This window comes from Jaculus jaculus, chromosome 8 (assembly GCF_020740685.1).
Source record: "Jaculus jaculus isolate mJacJac1 chromosome 8, mJacJac1.mat.Y.cur, whole genome shotgun sequence".
In the NCBI taxonomy this organism is placed as follows: Eukaryota; Metazoa; Chordata; class Mammalia; order Rodentia; family Dipodidae; genus Jaculus; species Jaculus jaculus.
Window position 1 is genome coordinate 2,967,501 of NC_059109.1, and position 9,005 is coordinate 2,976,505.

Genomic DNA, 9,005 nt, shown 5'->3' on the forward strand with positions numbered 1-9,005 from the left:
AGAAACAACAGAAACTGGTTCCCATAGACGCTGTAGATGTTGCCACCTTGCGCATCAGCTGCGGCCTGCCCCCTGTTGCCCCTCTGCGACCCAGTCCAAGTGAAGACTATGTACGAGCACTTGATGTTTTACCTTAAAGAGCTGTTTGTCACTTGTATTCATGCTTCATTGGCTAAAGTATCATATGGTTGTGCCTAATTCCACAGGGAACCTAATCCTTTCTTGTGCTGGGGTTTTGGCAAAAGGCCTCATTCATGGCCACCGTGAGTTCTACGTTCCGGTTCCTTGCGGCCTGCACGTTCCCATGGCACACTGCGGCTCTCACTCCCTGAGGCCCACGTGGGACGTCCTCCGTCAGGCTCTCCCCTTTGCTCTGCACACACCTCTTTCCCCTCCTCCAGCCACAAGCACTCCGGCCCTCCCTTTGAGAACCCTCCCTCCCCTCTGATGTAGTCACCTTCTAGATGGAGGGACAAGACCCCCGATGAAAGGCAGCTGGCAGGAGGAAAGACTCTACTCAAGGGAGGCTCCATGACGGCAGGGGACAGCACGGCACGAGCAGAGGCTGGACGTCACCTCTGCCACAGCGGGTGGACGGCAGCAGCAGGGGAGTGAATCAAACCCTCACAAGGGGGAGCTGGCTATGACACCCAAAGTCCACCCCAGCAGAACACCTCCTCCAGCAAGGCTCCGCCTCCACCAGGAGAGCGAACATGCAACACTCATGAGTACGCGGTGGACACTTGAGTCAAAGCACCACTCTCCAACTTCGTGTTTCTTTCTTTTTTTGGTTTTTCGAGGTAGGGTCTCACTCTAGCTCAGGCTGACCTGAAATTCATCTGTAGTCTCAGGGTGGCCTCGAACTCACAGTGATCCTCCTACCTCTGCCTGTGCTGGGATTAAAGGCGTGCACCACATGCATATACCATGTGGTCCAACCCGATGGAGGCTGGATGCCTAGCTGCTTGCCCTGGGCTCGCCGAGGACTGCCTGAAACTGCCCCAGCTCTCCCCCCACTCTCACGTGTCCTCAGAGCTGTGGCTTCACGTCAGAGGAGGCCTGGCCCCCACACAGCTCCTGGTGCTGATTTGCCCCTGGGCCAGCCACTCCTGCCTCCGCGGGTCTGCGTCCATGAGCCACCTGTGCATGGCTCTGTCTTCAGGCAGGGTGTCTGTCACTGTCACATGAAAAATGCAAAGAGATACACTCCTCAAAGACCTGTCTAGCCCTGTGTCACCTATCTAGTGGGTGGCACCTGCTCACCTGAACATTGGTGGCTTCAAGGGGGACACTTCGTAGAATCCCTGACCCACCTGACAGGGGTGTAGAGCCGGTGAGAGCCGAGCGAAGCCTGTCCAAGCTCATGGCTCTGCAGACCTGCAGGGAGCGGATGGAGGTTAGGCGGGTGGGGACTCTGTGCTATCCTCCCATCATCTGTGAGTCTTCAACATTTCAAATTGAGGAGTTATACCAGGAACGGGGGCATGATCGCTTGGCAGATTCTTGCCTGGCTTAAAGCCCTGTGTTGGATCCTCAGCAGTGAAAACTGAGCACGAGGGTTCCCACTCTCCATGGTGGAAGCAGGAGGATTAGCCGTTCAAGATCATCCATAGAGGGGGAAAGGGAGGGTGGTGAGAAGGTATGATCATGACATAGCGTCTGTCTCTATATGGAAATTGTCAGTATAATTTTTAAAAATTATGCCGGGCATGGTGGCACACGCCTTTAATTCCAGCACTTGGGAGGCAGAGGTGGGAGGATTGCAGTGAGTTCGAGACCATCCTGAGAGTACAGAGTGAATTCCAGGTCAACCTGAGCTAGACGGAGACCCTACCTCAAAAACAAACAACAACAAAATTATCCTTAGTGAGTTCAAGGCCAGTCTTGGCTACATGAGACCTTGTTTTGTTTTTTAATTTGTTTTATTTATTTGAGAGAAAGAGAATGGGCACACTAGGGCCTTTAGCTGCTACAAAAAACTCCAAACACATGCACTACCTTGTACATCTGACTTTATGTGGGTTCTGGGGAATGGAACCTGGGTCCTTTGGCTTTGTAAGCAAGTGCCTTAACTGCTAAGCCATCTCTCCAGCCTGAGACCTTGTTTTAAAAAGCAAAACAGGAAGGGCTGGAGAGGTGGCTCAGTCGTTAAGGCGCTTGCCTGCAAAGCCTCACGGTTTGAGTTCTGCTCCCAGTGCTCATGTAAAGCTAGATGCCCGGGGTGGCCCATGCTCCTGGAGTTAGTTTGCAGTGGCTACATGCCTTGGAGTGCCTATTCTCTCTCGGTCTCTGCTGAGCATGGTGGCATAGTCTGAGTAATTCCAGGTCAGCCTGGCATAGACCTCTAAAAATCAAAACAGCTTGGTGTGGTGGCACATGACTTTAATCCCAGTGCTTGGGGAGGCAGAGGTCGGAGGATCACTATGAGTTCAAGGCCACCTTGAGACTCCATAGTGAATTCCAGGTCAGTCTGGGCTAGGGTGAGAACACCAAAAACAAAGAAGGAGGAGGAGGAGGGGGAGGAGAAGAGGAGGAAGACAAGCGAGAGGGAAAGTTGAGCAATGATAATACACTCTGAGAAGTCACCCTGATCATCTGTATGGGACCACTCCTTGGCCTGGCCTTGAGGGCTATGTCACCTGTCCACGCAGGAGCCTTCACACACAAATCTCACATGTTTGATGTTTGCTGGGACTGGTTTGGGCATCTTTGACCACAAGTCTGTCCCCTAGTGTCTTTCTGTGGGGCTTGGACTCCAGAGGGTGTGTGCAGAAGGGACAAAGATTCTTGAGGTCTTGGGTCGTGACTGGCCACCTTTCACTGGCCAAAGCTACCAGTCCAGACTCCAGATTTAAGGCAGAGGAAGAGACTCTGCCTCTTGGAGAATCCAGGAGTGACAAAAAATTTTGTGGGAGGAGCTGAAGGGATGGCTTAGCAGTTAAGGCGCTTGCCTATGAATCCTAAGGACCTAGGTTCAATTCTGCAGTGCCCACGTAAGCCAGATGCACATGTATCTGGAGTTCATTTGCAGTGGCTAGAGGCCATGGAAAACCCATTCTCTTTTTCTCTCTCTCCTTCTCAAATAAATAAATATTAAAGAACAAGGAGTGTGGGGTCTTCAGCTGTGGTCATCACCCACACAACTGCCTCCTCCACCGGGGTTGAGGAGAGATGGGGCTGGAGGAGGCCAGAGGTTCAGCCATATAAGGTTCCTGCCAAGGACAGTGTCTCCACGGGCAGGGTGCTGAACGAACCTGGCATTGCTGCCAGTTCTGTTTGCAAATACTAGTGTTTGCAATCAAAAAAAGTTCAGCAGTCTTTCCAGTGTGCTTAAATTAGTCCCTACGAAAACCACATCATTTCATTTGCAGAGAAGGGCTTAATTGCCAGGGGAATGAGATGAGGGGAATTCTGTTGCCTGTTTTCATTGAAGAAAATTACTGTACTTTCCCCTGTCTCTGTGAAGAACAGAAGCAGCCCAGAAGCTGGGCTTCAGTCACTCATGGCGCATCCTCTGGTCTTGCTTCTCCCAGCCTGTCGTTGGCTCTTCCCTTCCAGAGACCCTGCTTCATGCTGGTCCTGGTCTCCCCACCTGGGGCAGTCTGGACCATGGCCTGCAGGGGGCAGCATGTTCCTGGTTTGCCAAGTAGCTGCTCACACCTGGTAGCTCACCTCCACCTGCTGCCCACACCTGTTGTCCTATATACACCTGGGATCCTGCATACACCTAGTATCCTGTGGTGGTGGTTTGATTCAGGTGTCCCAAATAAACTTAGGTGTTCTGAATGCTAGGTTCCCAGCTGATAGAGATTTGGAATTAGTGTCTCCTGGAGGGAGTGTGTTGTTGGGGGTGGGCTTATGGGTGTTATAACCAGCTTCCCCATGCCAGTGTTTGGCACACCCTCCTGTTGCTATTGTTCACCTTATGTTGGCCAGGGGGTGATGTGCACCCTCTGCTTATGCCATTGTTTTCCCTGCCATTGTGGAGCTTCCTCTCGAGCCTGTAAACCAAAATAAACCTCTTTTTCCCAGAAGCTGCTCTTGGTTGGGTGATTTCTACTAGCAATGTGAACCTGACTGCAACAGTAAAGTGGTACCGAGGAGTGGGATTGCTGCTAGACACCTGACTATGTGGCTTTGGCCTTTTGGAGCTGATTTTCAAGAGGAATGTGGAAGGATTTGAAACCTTGGCCTAAGAGATGCCTTGCAGTGCTGTAAGTACAGCTTGATAGACTATTCTGGTCAGAGCTGGAAGACCCAAAGGCAGTAAGAACTATGGACTGTGAGGTTTGGCTTGTAAGGGTGAGAAAGAGCTTTGCTTGGACTGGGCTGGCAGTTTGTGTGGGAAGCTTGCTGCTATGCCCGTGTCCTGAGAAGTTGTGCAGGGTTGCTTTGCGTAGAAATGAACTAGAGTGAATAGAGGGATATGTATGGCACAGAAAGAAAAATCTTTGGATGAACTGCTGCCCGTTCAGCTGCAACTGAGAGATTACAACCTTTGAGACTGAGCCAGCTGACCTGCACTGGGGCAATAGGAAGAATGTAGACTCTTTTGAGGGGCCTGAGTGCTCAAGGAGTGTCCTGTTCTTCCAAGTCTGCTTTATCCCCCCCTGGATTAACAAACTGGCACCCTACCTGGTATTGTGGAGTATAAGAAATGCAGGAAAGAGAGAGTCATTGAGTTTGCAACACAGTCTTGTGTTTTGGAAATGGCCATGGGCAGTGTGAAGCAGGTGTGCTGGTTGCCTGCATGGAGACCCCTGGGGCCATGAGGATGAACTGTGGATTGCAGTGGAGACCCAGTGGAGATGCTGGGACCACGAGATGGCTGCCAAGGAGAGCTGCCGGCCCCGATGAAGTTTTCCAGGACTCTGAGTAGCCTAGCTGGAGGGGTGGAATTGGAATGCCAGAGACTTGTTGCTGGTTAGAATTATCTGACTTGGAGATTTGTCACTGGCTAGAGCTGTTGGACTTGAAGCTACAGAGTTTGGTGTTTGCCCTGGTTGTTTTAAATCTTGTCTTGGTTGAATGTTTCTTTGCTATGCCCAATGCCATCTTTTGCAGTGTGAGTGTTTATTCTGTGCCATTATGGGTTTGGGGGGGATTTTTTGGTATTATGGCTCAGTTAAAAGATCTTGGACTATTATGGGGATGCATGAACATCATTGGAATTGATAAAAGCTATGGGGACTTTTAAAGTTGGATGAATGCACGGCATTTTACATCATGTATGGTTATCACTTTATGGGGACCAGGGGCAGAATGTGGTGGTTTGATTCAGGTGTCCCCAATAAACTTAGGTGTTCTGAAGCTAGGTTCCCAGCTGATGGAGATTTGGGAATTAACGCCTCCTGGAGGGAGTGTATTGTTGGGGGCGGGCTTATGGGTGTTATAGCCAGTTTCCTCTTGCCAGTGTTTGGCACACTCTCCTGTTGCTATTGTACACCCTCTGCTCATGCCATCCTTTTCCCCTGCCATTGTGGAGCTTCCTATTGAGCCTGTAAGCCAAAATAAACCTCTTTTTCCCAGAAGCGTCTCTTGATTGGGTGATTTCTACCAGCAATGTGAACCTGACTGCAAACTGTATACACCCAGTATCCTGTATACAGCTAGTTTCCTACATCGACCTGGTATCCTGCATCCACTGGCTGCAAGCTGCATCATGCTGCTTACTCCAGGTCTGTGAAAATACAGTGCACACAACTGCTGCAGCTTTGGACAGTCTGGCCTGGTCCTTGGATGGTGTGGAGGTAGTGGTGTATTCTTAGGGTGTATATGGATCTGTCCTTGCAAAGGGAGTGCCTGCTGTCAGGCAGTGGGGTGTGGAATTTAATCACTCAACTTACAAAGGAGAAAAATAAAATACAATTAACAAAACCAGTTTCTGGGCTGGGGAGATGGCTCAGAGGATAAAGGTGCTTGCTTGCAAAGCCTGTGGGCCTAGGTACAAGTCCCCAGCACCCAATTAAAGCCTAATACACACAATGGAACATACATGTAGAGTTTGGTTGCACTGGAAAGATACCCATTCTCTCTGCTTGCAAATAAATAAAAACTATTTTAAAGTTATTTATTTATTTATTTATTTTTATTTTTGGGTTTTCGAGGCAGTGTCTCACTCTAGCCCAGGCTGACCTGGAATTCACCATGTAGTCTCAGGGTGCCACCATGCCCGGCTTATTTTGAATTTTTTTTAAAAAAAATATTGTATCTATTTATTTTAGAGATAGAAAGAGGTAGAGAGAGACAGATAGAAAGAGAGAGAGAGAGAGAATGGGCATGTCAGGGCCTCTAGCCATTACATATGAACTCCAGATGCATGCATCCCCTTGTGCATCTGACTTATGTGGATCCTGGAGAATTGAATGGGGATCCTTTAGCTTTGCAGGCAAATGCCTTAACTGCTAAGCCATCTCTCCAGCCCATGAAAACTATTTTAAACAAGCTGGCATGGTGGTGCATGCACTAAATCCCAGCACTCACTCAGGAGGCAGATCAGGAGGATCCATGTTAGTTCAAGGCTAGCCTGGGCTAGAGTGAGACCCTACCTTGAAAAAACAAAAAAATTAATAAAAATGTAAACAAAACAGTTTCTTCTCAGAAACTAGTTGAACCTTAGGGACTCAGAGCCCAGTGCTCTTCCTTCTGGAATCACTGTTTCTGTCCAGGTACTTATTGAAGAAGCATGGTTCTAAGGTTAGGCACACAGGGTCAAAGATTCATGGCCTGTCACTGCAAGCCTTACATTTGGCCATCCAGGCTAAGTGAGCCAATGGATGCAATAGTGGCATGTCTGTTATGGGGGAAACCAACCACTCTGTAATTAGACTGAAGGCCTGCTCCTCTGGAGGGAAGACATCCTTGAAACTGAAAACCTATGACAGGGGAAGTCATGAGCCCTAGGGATGTAACGTCTCCTGCTGTCTGGCTAAATGTATATACTATGCTCACCAAACTGCCAAATAAGCACTTCTCTTAATGTTCATACCCATATATTAATGGCTACTCTCACTTTTGGTAGAGAATCTTCTCTTTTCAGATGGCAATGACCTTATAATGACTCGAAGGCATCATGGTGCTGGGAAGAAGTGACAGGAGTGCTCAGCACTGAAATATCTCTATCACACCTTCCAAGGCTCAGGGTCCATTGTGGATGAGGTGGTGGAAAGAATGCAAGAGCCAAAGGAAGGGTAGGACTCCAGACACAAAATGGCCTGGATATCCATGACCTCACAGTGCCTGACACTACCTACACAAGACCATCATAAGAGGTGGAAAAGATCATGACCTCAAAATAAAAGAGACTGATTGAGATGGGGAGGGGATATGATGGAGAGTGAAGTTGTGAAGGGGAAAGTGTGTGTGTGTGTGTGGGGACTTATCATGCTTTATTGTCTATAATTATGAAAGCTTGTCAATTAAAAAAAAAAAGATTCCTGGCCTGGAGCAGCTGATATGAGGTGGTGGTGGCCAGTTAACACCGGCATGTGGTGAGATAGAGATATTAAGACCAAGTCAAAGGAGGGTTGGGTCGCTTGAGGACATTGGGGTGGGGACGTGACCTCGGACAGGGAAGGTGAGAAGGGAGCCAGATCTGAAGGACAGGGGCTGAGCCTCTGGCGATCTCGGGAGCACAGAGCAGGTGGGCAGCGAGAGCACAGGCCAAGGCAGGTGCTGGCTGATGGAGCCCCGGGCGAGCGTGCGAAGAGCAAGAGGGGGAGGCTAGAGGAGCCCTGGGGTCCTTGGTGGGCAGGACCTGGGTATTTCTGGAATGACGCTACACGCTACGGGGTGTCAACTGTGAGAGCGGCTCCTCCCTCCTCTCCAGGAGTGGGGCAGAGCTAGGAGCCAGGCAGCCTGGCTCACTCCCAGCCTGTCTGCGCCCTTTTCTGCCACCAGGGCCTAACCAGGAACGCAACATGGGGCTTGCCATGGCGACCAGTGAGCTCCAACCGCTGCCCTGAGAGTGCCAGGCTCTGCCTGCTCCAGTCGTTCCCCTGTCCGTGCTATAGGTACTGGGAGACTTCATCAAGGTCTCAGGCATAGGACGGAGCTGAGGATCTGAGCCCCACACCTCCCCAACCCAAGGGCAGCATCCACCTGGGGTAGCACAGAGGTGCCAAGTGGTATGGTGTCATTGGTGCATCCTTGGGACCCTCCGTGAACTCTTTGTCACTAGAACTTTTTCTGGGGACATGGTTGGAGAAGCTGCCTGGCTGGCCCAGGAAGGACTTTAGGAACAGCTGGATGAGGTATCTGCTGCCCTGCCCCTTCCCTCGGAGGCCCACAGAATCGTGGATTTGAGTTGACATGTGCACTTCAGTGTGGGGATGTTTTTTGAGCTCGAAGTCAGTGGCCCATTAATTAAGGGGGAACAGCTGTCACTGACACTCTTGTGATAAACCTGTGACAAATGGTTGTTTGCCTTCTTCCTGAGTAGAACCTGGGAAGGCAGCTTGGCGTTTCTGGCTGGATGTCACACAGATCTGCGGAGAGCAGCTTCTCCCTCCCTCTCCTAAAGCTGCTTTAGTGGCACCCATCTGATCCGGGAGGGCTGCTTGTTACCAAAGAAAGAGGGCTGTGCACAGGGATTGTTTGGAAGGGCTTTGGACAGAAATGCAGAAACGTCTAGGGCTGCGGATGTCCAGCTTTGTTGCTGAGAGTGCTTGCCCAGCATGCATGAATCCTTGCGTTTGATCTTTAGTACTGCATAAAACCGGACGTGGTGGCGCATGCCTATAACTCCAGCACTGGAGAGCCAGGTGGGAGGATCACCAGTTCAAGGTTATCCTTGGCTACATAGGTTTGAAGCTAGCTTGGGCTACATAAGACCCCTCTCAAAAAGGAAAAGTAGGGGCTGGAGAGATGGCTTAGCAGTTTAAGTCACTTGCCTGTGAAACCTAAGGATTCATGTTCAAATCTCCAGGTCCCATGTGGCCAGACACACAGTGACGCAGCATGCAACGCTGCACATGTGCACAAAGGGGTGCACACCTCTAGAGCTC